Source organism: Callospermophilus lateralis, chromosome 5 (assembly GCF_048772815.1).
Source record: "Callospermophilus lateralis isolate mCalLat2 chromosome 5, mCalLat2.hap1, whole genome shotgun sequence".
Classification (NCBI taxonomy): domain Eukaryota; kingdom Metazoa; phylum Chordata; class Mammalia; order Rodentia; family Sciuridae; genus Callospermophilus; species Callospermophilus lateralis.
The window spans coordinates 40,918,029-40,930,798 of record NC_135309.1 but is presented as its reverse complement, the minus strand read 5'-3'; positions in this window follow the sequence as shown (position 1 = coordinate 40,930,798).

Below are 12,770 nucleotides of genomic sequence, written 5' to 3'. Positions count from 1 at the left end.
AGTTTATGTCTGGCTGATCCATCTAGTGGTTAGAGAGATATGTTAAAGTCACCCATTATTTTTGTATTGTGGTCTATTTGATTATTAATATTGAGAAAAGTTTGTTTTATGTATATCAATCTACCATTGTTTGAGTCATAAATATTTACAATCATTATAGATTCCCTTAATTAAAGTGAATATTTTTGTTTCTTCTGATTAACTTTGGCTTGAAGTCCACTTTATCTGATATGAGAATAGGTAGCCCTGCTTGTGTATGAGTCTCAAGTGAATGGTATTTTTTTCCCATCCTTTTACCTTGATTCTTGTGGATGTCTACCAGTGAGTGAGTCTCTTGCAGACAACATACTTTTGGATTTTGTTTTTTAATCCAACTGACAATCTGTGTCTTTGGATTGGAGAGTTTAGACTATTTACATTCAATGTCATTATGGAGAAATGATTCTGGCATTTGGAATGAATTCTTTTAGTTTCTACGTATCATAGAAGGTTTTTTTTTTTTTTTTTTTTTTTTCCTCCATTTTCACTTCTGAAGCTTAATTTTGCTAGGTATAGAATCATTGGCATCCATTTTCTTTCAGAGCTTGATATACATTATTTCAAGCCTTCCTGGCTTATAAGGTCTGGGTTGAGAAGTCAGTTGAAATCTGGATTGGTAAGCAGCCATTTATCTCTTGCAGCTTTTAAAATTTTATTCTTATTCTGTATGTTAGGCATTTTCATTATAATATGTCTTGGAGTGGATCTATTGTGAATTTGTATATTTGTAGTCATATATGCCTCTTGTATCTGAATTCCATCTTACTCTTAAGGTTTGGAAGATTTTTGCTATTATTTCATTGAAAAGATTGGAGCCTTCCTCTACCCCAGTGATTCTTAAATTTGGCCTCTTGATATTTTTTCCAGATTTCTTGAATATTATGGTCATTGTCTCCTACATCTTTTTTTTATGGTCAGCTTTATTTTCAAGATTATGTACTTTGTCTTCAAGGCTTGAAAATCTATCTTCAGAGTGTTCAAATCTATTGGTAATGCTTTCCATTGAAATTTTTTTAGAATTTTTTATTATTTTTATTTACACATGACAGTAGAATGTATTTTGACATAATCATACATACATGAAATATAACTTCCCATCTTTGTGGTTGTTTCCATTGAAATTTTAATTTGTTTTTTGAGTCTTTATTTTCTGGGTTTTTGTTGGGTTGTTTTTCAGAATCTCTTTTTATTGAAGTGGTCTTTCATTTTCTGTATCTTCTCTCTAATTTTACTCCTTACATCTTTATTTTTTATTTTTTTAAAAAAATTTTTTTGTAGTTGTAGATGGACAGAATGCCTTTATTTTATTTGTTTATTTTTATGTGGTGCTGAGGATCGAACTCAGTGCCTCACACATGCTAGGCAAGGCTCTACCACTGAGCCACAGCCCTAGTCTCCTTACATCTTCTTTAAGCTCAAAGAACATTGTAACTATGAACTTTCTAAAATATTTTTTCTCTGACATTTCTTTCACTGTGGCGTCAATGGAGTTAGTTATTTGGGATGGTTTGTTCCCTTGCTTTTAAAAATTGTTTGTATGTTTACCCATTTATTGTGAATAGTTATCTCTTCTTCTTTTAAGTTAGGAACTGCTTTATGAGTTTTCTCTTTTAAGAGCCCTGGGTTAATCCAGATATTGTCTTTAAATCAAAGTGTGACCTTTGCTGATCTCAATATCAACACCACTTTGAGAGGCGCCACTGAACCCTGTTTATTACAGTCACTTCAGAGCCAAGCCTCATACTATTCAGCTGTATGAGAAACAAAAAGCTTGCTGATATTTTTCTTTACATTTCCTCTAATCCAGATATAATCTTATAAAGTTCTGGAATAGGTAAAAAATTAGTTATTAAATTTAGTAAAATTGAATAACCTTAAACAAGTGCTAAAATAGGGGAAAGAAGAAAGTTGGGCCAAAAGGAGAAGGGAAAAAGAAAGGAAGAGAGAAATAGGAAAAAATAGAAAATAATAAAATACACCACAATGTAGAAAGGAGAAATGGATGGATGGTGGGTATTTGAGGTAGTAGCTGATAATGTAAGTAGTGAGTAAGAGGAGCAGGTATAAATCAGAGCTAGGAAAACAAAGAGAGAAAGCCTGATTCCAATTGATGCTTTAAACCATTAGATGAAATACATTCAAATGGTTTGAAGGTACAATTAGAGTAACAACTATTGATCAACTCAAAGAGTGATTTATATGACCAAAGTCAACACTGAAGTTATTTATAGTAAGCCGTGCCAAGGTGAAGAAAATTTTTTTTGAATCTTGGTTTGGATTTCATTGCGTTTGGATATTTAGTAGATGTCCATCGTTCTTGGACTGTGAATCCTTCCAGAGTTGCTGGGGCACAGGAACAACTTCCCTAGTTGCTATGGACCTCCAACCAGGTGGTTATGGTTTGTTAGCTCAGGGACCTGCAGCTGATTGCTCGAGGGTACTCTGTTGTGGCTTGGTTATTTCTGTTATGTGCAGGAGTTCAGGATGCAGGCTGTGGAGTATTCCTGTGGTTGCTGTGGGTCATTGTGTGCCTGTTCCCCTGTCCAGGATCCTTTTCATGGTGATGTAGAGCCTTGTGGCTGTTAGTGAGTGCAAGATCTTTGGTTGTAGATTTTCCATGAATATTCTGTGGTATAGAAGCATTCCCCCAGCTGACACTAGTCTCTGAGGTACAATAGTGAAGGGACTCAGGCACTTGATTTCTGGTTTCTATTGCTCCAGGTTGTAAACGATGTGTGTCATTTCCCTCTGTTGACGCTGATGTAAGGTCCAGCCAGTGTCTCATCAATTCCCTTTCACTCTCCAGTTATAACCTTGGGTTGGGCTGAGAGCCAGGTAAAACTAGGAACATTTACTTGTTGCTGCCTTGGATCAGGCAATTTTCTAACTGACCTCCATCTGGCTATTTTTGCAGGTGCTTTCCACTTAAGTTTCCAGGGGTATTCAGGAATTTCTCCTTGCAGCCTTCTGCCCCTGGCTGCACCATTTGGGATCCAGATCTCTCTGTCACTGGATATTCAGGCAGCTTTCTTCCAGTCTGGCCCATGATCAATGGGACTGTCCCTAGGCTTCCTTCAGTGGCTCCCCCCAGTGTCAGTGATTGGGGCTGGTGCATTCTGGATGGATCTGCTTTTCTCTACTGAGGCCAAAGCCGCAATGCTGCTCCATCACTGTCTGGGTCCCATGGAAGCTGTGCTTTTCACCTTTGCCTGGGTCACAGAGGCTGAGTAGAGTGCTGAGTTAATGGCACTTCCCCTCATAGGATGTCTCCACCATCTCCCCTTCTTTGCAGTGAGGGGGAGTGGTATTCAGTGATTTGGGGCTAGGAGCATTTCCTCAGAAGTTCTTTTTAGCTGAATTCTCAAGAGATCCCACTGCAGAGACCTTTCCTCTCATTTAATTTGCAGCTGTCTGGACATGGGAAGATGTCATGTTGATTTAAAGGGGTGACTAATAAGGGCTTCACAAGATGACTGCAGTCCCCAGTTCAACTTTCTTTTCACAAGTTCGTTTTAAGCTGTTTGATCTGCTTCAGGGACTCTGCTGTGCCTTCTCACAAAATTTGGTAACTTTGGTCTGCCTTTTCAAATGATTTTAAATGGGTGAGCTTAAGAGCTTTCCATTCCATCTTTCTCTCTCTATTGCCCCTCCCCCTTCTCCCTATCCTGGTTCAGGTTCAGGATTAGAGAACTCTGCACTTATTTTCTACTCTAGTAACTGATCTTCAAGTCTCTCCGGGTCTCAGGATTTGTAATGTTGAGTCTTAGAGCATTTATTTTGTCACCCACCTCCCAATTCTGCTTTTCCTTCACTGTCTGTTCTCTGTGTTGTGAAGAGATTGGGAATTGCTGTCTAGCTAATTTCTGCTGTCTTCTGTTCCCTCAATTCTTTTATTTTAAATCCATAGTTTTATTGCTTGCAGTGTATCTTAAGTAATCAAAAAGATGGATTAAAACGTACTCTTCTTTTATTTCCCAGTATCGGAACTGATACCATTTTCCATGGAACTACCAATCCAAAATCTGGAGCTCATCCTTGAGTCACCTCTTTCACTTCTTCCACATAATCTGTTCATAAGAAAAGCTACCTGCTGGCTTATTGTATTGTCGATAATTTCTTAAACAATCTCCCTTATGGAAATTTTAGTCCCAGTTTTTCTCAAAGAGTAAATAATTATAGTATAAATGTATAAGTGTTGTGATTGAAAAGCCAGCTCTACCTCCAAAATTCCCAAATGTGCCCAGTCCCTTCCATCTCTCCCACTACCTGCCAATGCCACCTTCCATCCAGGAAGACTATAGCAGCTTTCAGAGTGCCTCCTCTCTACCTGCCCTTGTTCTCTTTACCCTAACTCCACTTACAGCCCATTCATCATACAACTAGAATGGTTCTTTTTAAACAAAGAACACATACCATGTCTCTTCTATCCCCAATGATGTTTAGAAGAAATTTCAAATTCTGTACTATATCTTAAGAGAGTCAATATGATATAGCCTCTGCCTGCCTCTTTTCCTCATTAACACTTTTCTTTTTCTTCTGCTTAAGACACACTGAACTTCCTTCTGTTTTGACCACAGAAAACTTATTCCTGCCTTAGGGCCTTTGTGTTAGCTGTCCCTTCTGACTGAATTCATCTTTATACCTACATTTTTGTGTGGCCTGCTCTTGCATTTAGATTTTATCTTAATTTCATTTATTGCCCAGTTTAATATATCACTGTATTTACTCTTTACAACGTTAATACTATTTTGGTTTGTTTATGGTTCTCATCAGTCCCTAGTATTTCTTTTAGAGTTGGTTATTTTTTTTAATATTTATTTTTAGGTGGACACAATATCTTTATTTTGTTTTTATGTGGTGCTGAGAATTGAACCCAGTGCCTCACGCATGCTAGGCGAGTGCGCTACCACTTGAACCACATCTCCAGCCCTAGAGTTGGTTACTTTGTCATTGTCAATATCCCACTCCTAGGTATAAGCCTTGTGAGAGTGGGCTCCATCTGACCTGCTCCCTGTAATTTCCAGAGCCTTGATCTTTACATGATGCAGGCACACATTCAGTAATTACTGATTGAGTAAGCTAATATCTGTTGCAATATTATTTATTGCACTCTGACACTTCCCACAGTGGCACTAATGAAACCCACCCTGTGTTTCACAGAGCTCCTTAGGGGAGGTGGTGTCTTCACTTCTTTTTCCCTTGAAATTTATCTGAATGTCCTGGTGGCTGACCTGGGATATGAAGTACAATAATAATATAGGACGTACTCAGAAATACCCTGTTCCTGATAACCTGGGCTTTGGTACTAGATCAATCCAGGTTCTTCCTCCCATTAAAGGTGCTTCCCTCTGAGTACCTCAAGCCACCTTCCTATAGATTTCTTCCAGACATGTCTATTATCCTGCTTTTTCCTCTAGTCTTTATTCCCATCCTTTCCTAAGATTTCAAGGCTATATTTATATTAACTATCCTTTTGTATTTTGATGTCACTTTTCTTTATTCTTACTGCAAGAGAGACTAAACTTTTTTGATTATTTTATTTGCTTACTATAGGATGGGAGAACTTGTTTGAAACCACAGTTTCCAAAGAAGAAAATCTGGAAGTCATGGAAAAACTCATAGTCGATGATTTCAGACTAGGAAAAGTCTACATGAATGAGGACAAGTTAGAGAAGCAACAAGGCAAAAAGAACAAAGTTTTCAGAAAAGTGTTGTTTACCATCAAAAAAACTTGTGTGAAAGACAGAAGCTTTAAAGGCCTTGAACTTGAGAAAAATCTTGGCTTAAAATCATCACTTACTAGAAAACCTGGAGTTGTTCCCAGAGGAAGGAAACCCCGTTCACAGCAGTATTCAATTCTCTTTAAACAACTGGGAGCCAACACAGTGCGTAAATGTTATAAATGTAATATCTGTGGGAAAATCTTTCTCCACAGTTCTTCCTTGAGCAAACACCAGAGGATCCATACTGGAGAGAAGCTCTATAAATGTAAGGAATGTAGGAAAGCTTTCAGCCAAAGCTCATCCCTGACACAGCACCTGAGAGTTCATACTGGAGAGAAACCTTATATATGTAGTGAATGTGGAAAAGCCTTCAGTTTTACCACCTCTCTTATTGGGCACCAAAGAATGCACACTGGAGAGAGACCTTATAAATGTAAGGAATGTGGCAAAACATTTAAAGGTAGTTCATCCCTTAATAACCATCAGCGAATCCATACTGGAGAAAAGCCCTATAAGTGTACAGAATGTGGGAGAGCATTTAGTCAGTGCTCATCTCTCATCCAGCATCACAGAATTCATACTGGAGAGAAACCTTATGAATGTAGTCAGTGTGGGAAAGCCTTCACTTCAATATCACGGCTGAGTAGACACCATCGAATTCACACTGGAGAGAAACCCTTTCATTGTAATGAGTGTGGGAAAGTGTTCAGTTACCATTCGGCCCTTATTATTCATCAGAGAATTCACACTGGTGAGAAACCATATGCATGTAAAGAATGCGGGAAAGCCTTTAGCCAAAGCTCAGCACTTATACAACATCAGAGGATTCACACTGGAGAAAAACCCTACAAGTGTAATGAGTGTGGCAAGGCCTTCTCCTGGATCTCACGGCTTAATATCCATCACAGAATCCACACTGGAGAGAAACCATATCATTGTAAGGAATGTGGAAAAGCTTTTAGTTCCCACTCAGCTGTTAATACCCATCGAAAAATCCATACTGGCGAGAAACCTTATAAATGTAATGACTGTGAAAAAGCGTTCAACCAAAGCTCAGCCCTAATTCAGCATCAGAGAATTCATACTGGAGAGAAACCATTTAACTGTAAAGTGTGTGGGAAAGCTTTCAGACAAAGTTCATCCCTTATGACACATATGAGAATTCACACAGGAGAAAAGCCTTATAAATGCAAAGAATGTGGGAAAGCTTTTAGTCAGAGCTCATCTCTTACTAATCATCAGAGGACTCATAATTGAGAAAAAACATAAATAAAATGCATGTGGCAAGTCTTCCAAATGAAGTTCATTTCATATTGAATATCATTCATTCTGGGGAGAAAGCGAAGAGCCGTTAATTTTGAGTAAAACTTCGGAAGTTAGATGACATCAAGCACCTGGATACTTCATGTTGCAGGGTAACCTTGGGAATATTAGGAAAGCTTCTGTAAAATGATTTTTTGTATGTTCTTAAGTTGTTACCGACTGAAATAGACTCTGTGAGATTGAAGGGTTGATATTCTTTTATTTGCTTTCTAGTGATGTTTTAACAGCCATCAGCTTTCGCAGGCATTACTGGGACCCTGCTGGTTTAGGTAAAAGTACAGCCATAAAGCCCAGACTTCAGACAAATCTAACAATCTACTTCTTGAAACTGCATTTAAGTATTACACAAGCCAGTTGTACCAGAATGAATATTTGGGAACAAAAATGTACACAGGTAAACTGAGCTACCTCACTGTCACTAAAATTTGTTTTTTCATATTTGGAAAACAAATTATGTACTTGGTTGTTGTTCAAACTTTGGGTCATTTCTCCACTCTTCTAAGCCATTTACCCAAGGGGAAAATTACTCTGTAATCTATGCAGGTACGTTCTTTTTTAGTTTTCTTTCCAACTACTTGTTTCACCCTCTGATTCAGATATAAAGTCATTTTATTTTAAGTCACAAAGTGTATGGTGTTTCACTTGTTTTTCTCAGAATGTGATTACCTTTTCTGTATTGTGAAGTAAAAGTTATTCAGACAACTGCTGCTTTTGCAATTTAATTTACTTGTCAGTGTTGTTAGAACTTATATCACATTGTAGCCATAGGGAAAACAACTCTTAGTTTCCAGGCTGTGCCTGCTTCCTTGAGCTCTCTGGTTTCCAATCACCAGAAAAACCCAGGACCGATGTGGAACTCAAGGAGATAAAGTGAACCAGGTGACTCAATCTTATATTCCACTTTTGTTCCCATCAGAGAAAGCTCACTCCCTCCCCACACTCTGAAGGCCACTGGGCAAACATTCAGTTTTTGTTTCAGATATTTTTCCTCTAAAACATTGACAATTTAGCCCATTTTAGCATTTATAAAAAATGAGTCATATTAGTAAACTTCACAAACCAATGTGCTAAATTCCTTCAAGTCCTCATCTCTTTTAAGTTTCTCCAAACTTAAAAAAAAAAATTGAAAATGTGATATTTGGAATGAAAAACAAGCAGAGTAGATATCAGTACATTCAGCTTTTGCCTCCTAGGAATAGTGAGTGTCATTGTTTCATTCATGTAAGGAGCAATTTTCCAGGCCATTTAATGCTCCATCTGCAAGTGCTTCTTACCCCACAAATATTCCTTTATTTCTAATTACCTAAAGTAGGAAAATTTCCAGGAAAACATATCTTTCTCAAGTATTAATAGACTTAAAATCATCAAGGAAGTTAAATCTGAATTTAAAATCCCACAAAGATAACATATGGTCCTGTTATTTTTCAAGCAAGATTGATTAAACTTTTAAGTAATATTAAGTTTTACAATCTTCCAGAAAAGATAATGTGTAAGCACAATAATTCTAATATAACCCAGAACCAAAATTAGGCAAGGAAAATGCAAAAAAGGAAAATTGCAAGTTGCTGTTATCCATGAAGAGATGTAAAAAAATGCTAAACAAAAGCTTGGCAAAAGTAACCCAAAAGTACCTAAACCCATTTTGTCCCATCATTCCAGATACAGAACAATTATAAAAACTTATATCAAGCAATTAATGTACCACTTATGATAACTGAAATAATACTCGAATATTTATTATGTTCACAGACTTGAGAACATAGGATTTAATTGGTTAATAGCATCATGATGAATTTTGGTTTATTTACTGAAAACCTGCAGAAATGTTAAAACATTAAAAACATTTATAACTGAAGGAATAGGAGAAAGAATGAACTGTTCAGTAATGCTATAGGACATAGAAATGGTTCCCACAGAAAAAACAAACAACAACTTGGACCTACCCTTCACATAACCGTTGTACAAAAGGCAAAATTATAACTTTCATAAGAACATGTAAGAAATAACTAGATGGCCTTGAGGCAGGGAAGGAGTTCCTAAAACAAATGAGCTGTGTGAAGTTTTTGATATATTTGCTCACATCAAAGAATTGCTTGCCAAAATACACCAAAAAAGGAATGAAAAGTCATGACACAAAACATATCTTTCAGCAGTATGCTCAGTGGACTATTATAATCCAAAAAAGTTCAAATAATTTTTACAAATTAACATTTAATAGGAAAAGTGATGTGGATACATGACTACAGAAGAGAAAACACCAATTTCCAAAATCATGAAATGATAGTAACTTTATTAGAGGTTTAAAATTTACCATTGATGTACTATAACAATTACAAATGAGAAAAAATTAAGATGTGTAACAGTACAGAAGTTTGGGATATATGTAGAATAACTAGAATTCATCCTGTACTGGAGGGAATGTATGATCATTGATATCATTTTTTATTATGTATTTCCCTTTTTATTGATTTTTTTTAAAAAATAAATGAGCAGAATGCATTACAATTCTTATTACATATATGCAGCACAGTTTTTCATATCTGGTTGTATATAAACTATGTTGACACCAATTTGTGTCTTCATACATCTACTTTCGAGTAATGATGTCCATCACATTCCACCATCCTTGCTAATCCCCTGCCCCGCTCCCATTTCCTCCCATCCCTCTGCCCTATCTAGAATTCATCTATTCCTCCCATGCTCCCCCCTCCCACTATGAGTCAGCCTCCTTATATCAGAGAAAACATTCAGCATTTGTTTTTTTGGGGATTGGCTAACTTCACTTAGCATTATCTTCTCCATTGCCATCCATTTACCTGCAAATGCCATGATTTTATTCTCCTTTATTGCTGAGTAAAATTCCATTGTGTATTATGCCACTTTTTTTTTTATCCATCCACTGAAGAGCATCTAGGTTAGCTCCACATCTTGTAATGTGAAACATGCATATCATTTCATAGAGGCTTCACTGTGTGAATATATACATACTTACAGAGAATAATGGAACAAGTAGTCTAGCTGTATACACACCCACAGCAAATATACCAGATAATGTTTGTACATGGGCATCAAACATTGATAAAGATACTCTGAGCAGCAGTGATCATAATAGCAAATAATCTTAAGTAGTTTGAATGTCCATTAATAGGAGAATGGGTAAATTTTGAATATTAACACAGAATAGTGAAAATGAGTGAACTGAAACTAAAAATATGGATGGGTTTGACAAAAACGTTGAATTTTTAAAAAGTTATAGGAAACAATACATAGTATGATGAAACTTTTTGCAAAATTAAGTTTATATTAGGTGATACATACATATGGTAAAGTTGTTAAAAACATGAAATGATTGAGAAAGTATTCTGGTTATCCATCTCTAACAAGTCACCCCAAAATTTGTTGTCTAAACATATCAATATTAATATTTGGGGGCTTAACTGAGCAGTTCTTACTGTTCAGTTGATTTCTATTCTCATGACAGCTGAGGCTGAAGGCTCAACTGTTCTGGATGTCCAAGATGACTGGCAGTTGATGATGACTGCTGGCTGAGAGCTCAGTTGCTCATCCTTGGGGCTTGGGCTTCTCACAGATGGGTGGTTGGTTTCTGATGGAGTGATCCAAGAACAAGCATTCCAAGAGACCTAGGTAGAGGATGCAAATCTCACAAGCCAGTTTTGGGAATCACATGGCATTGATTCTGCTGTATTGAAAGAGATGGTTCTTATTGGGGGCCATCTTTGGAGATTAGTTAACTCCTATACTCAAAATTCAGGACAGGGATTTACTTTCAAGTGTAAGGCAAAGAAATGACTTGGGGAGAAGCACAGATTCTCAGATGGCTTGGTGTCCAAGAAAGACTCCCTCTTTGGGAAGAGGCTGCTCAGGGCAGCCAGAGTAAAGATGGATAGGAATATCAGGGTGTAGTCAATATAAATAAGCAAAACTTTTTGGTCCAACTCTATCTTGAGGAAGAATAAAATAGTTCCTAATACCTGAACACCCTGGATGAGGGAGACATCAAGTGAGGAACGAGAAACTTACCAAATATCAAGGGTGGGGGATTCCTGTTAAACTGACATGAATTGGTCACAGGCACACACCTGTAATCCCAGCAGCTCAGGAGGATAAGGCAGGAGGATTTTAAGTTCAAAGCCAACCATAGCAATTTAGGCTCTAATCAGTAAGACCCTTTCTCAAAATGAAAAATAAAGAAATGAGGTTGTGGCTCAATGGTTAAGCACCCCAGGTTCAATCCTTGGTACCCAAAACAAAATGAACCAAAAAAACCAACCTTGACAAGTGGGAGTTGTTTGCAAAGACTGGTGTAGTCAGGCCAAAGACAGGATGGAAGCCAAAGTTGAGGCCTAATCAAAACCAGAATTGAGAGGAGCAAACTAAAGTTTGCTTGGTCTCTCGAGCAGAGAGTCTTTCTCCATTGATCATGTTACCCAAATTCTAGCCAGAGGCCTGACTTTGGGGATTCCAATAAACAACATCTGGCCATTTGCCCCCCAAAACAAGCAGAAAAAGTAATGGTGAAAGGCAGGAAAGTAAACTAATCAATATGTTCATATTGGGAATACGAAGTTTGAGAGCCAGCATTCAGCAATGTCTTAAGGGTGCTGGCAGGAGGGTCAGGTTTAAACAGAGTTAAGAATTGGGCAAGAGGTATACCCAGTTAAGCAATCTGGGTCAACTGTGGTCTGATTGATCATTATTTTAGTCTGGTTCTGTGATGGAGCTTCAGAGAAGTCTTTATCTCTTAAGGGGCAATTCTACTTGCTGCTCAGAATGTTTATCAGATCTCTGATCCTGGAAGGGTGAGATCCCATGAAATGATTGCACCTGCTTAGTGGGCAGTGTCATGGGGATGACTTCCTGGAAGGTGTGGGACAAAGACTGAAGACTTCTAGGTGCCACTCTGGGGGTCTGAAACAGGATATTATAAAAGCAGGTAGTGCTGCATTTGCAAATCCCTCAGTCTTGAGCGGGGACAAGATAGGTTAGGTAAATTCAGGTTTAATTAACATTGTATTCCTCATTTTTAGATGAATACTCCTTAAATGATTAACATGCCTATGTGAAGAGCTGAGCAGTGACCTGACTCTAAAAGTTTTAAGATGAAATTTCATCCTTTCAGTTACCCATTGGGCATGCAGGCCTAATTGAAGTCACTGCTTTTAGCAAAAGCAGCCTCCATCCCTTTTTTATTTTAAGACAGGGGCTTCTTGCTAAGTTGCCATGGCTGGTGTAATGGATTTGTGATTCTTCTCCCTCAGCCTCCTAAGCAGCTGGGGTTGTGCCACCATGCCCAGCTAATAGTATCATTATGTTCCTTGAAAAGGCCAGGCATGCTTCCATTTTGGGGAAATTTGAATCTGCTTTTTATTTTGCTAGCTGACACTGGGCATATTTGACTTCTGCAGTTCTTTCTTCAAATGTCACCTACTTCATGAAATGTTTCTTAACTATTTTAAATTGCCCAAACTCTCCTCCCCCTCTGAGTTCCCATTTCTCTTTCTCTGATTAGCAAGACATAATAATTCTTATCTTTTTTTCTCTCTTCCACAGCAGAATTTAGGCCACGTGTGTGCAAAAAGGTTTTGCCAGGTTTACTCGCTGTTGTATTCTAGTGTTATCCCTCTTTAACTGTGGGGCAGTGATTTCAGGACTCCCTGCCCAAGA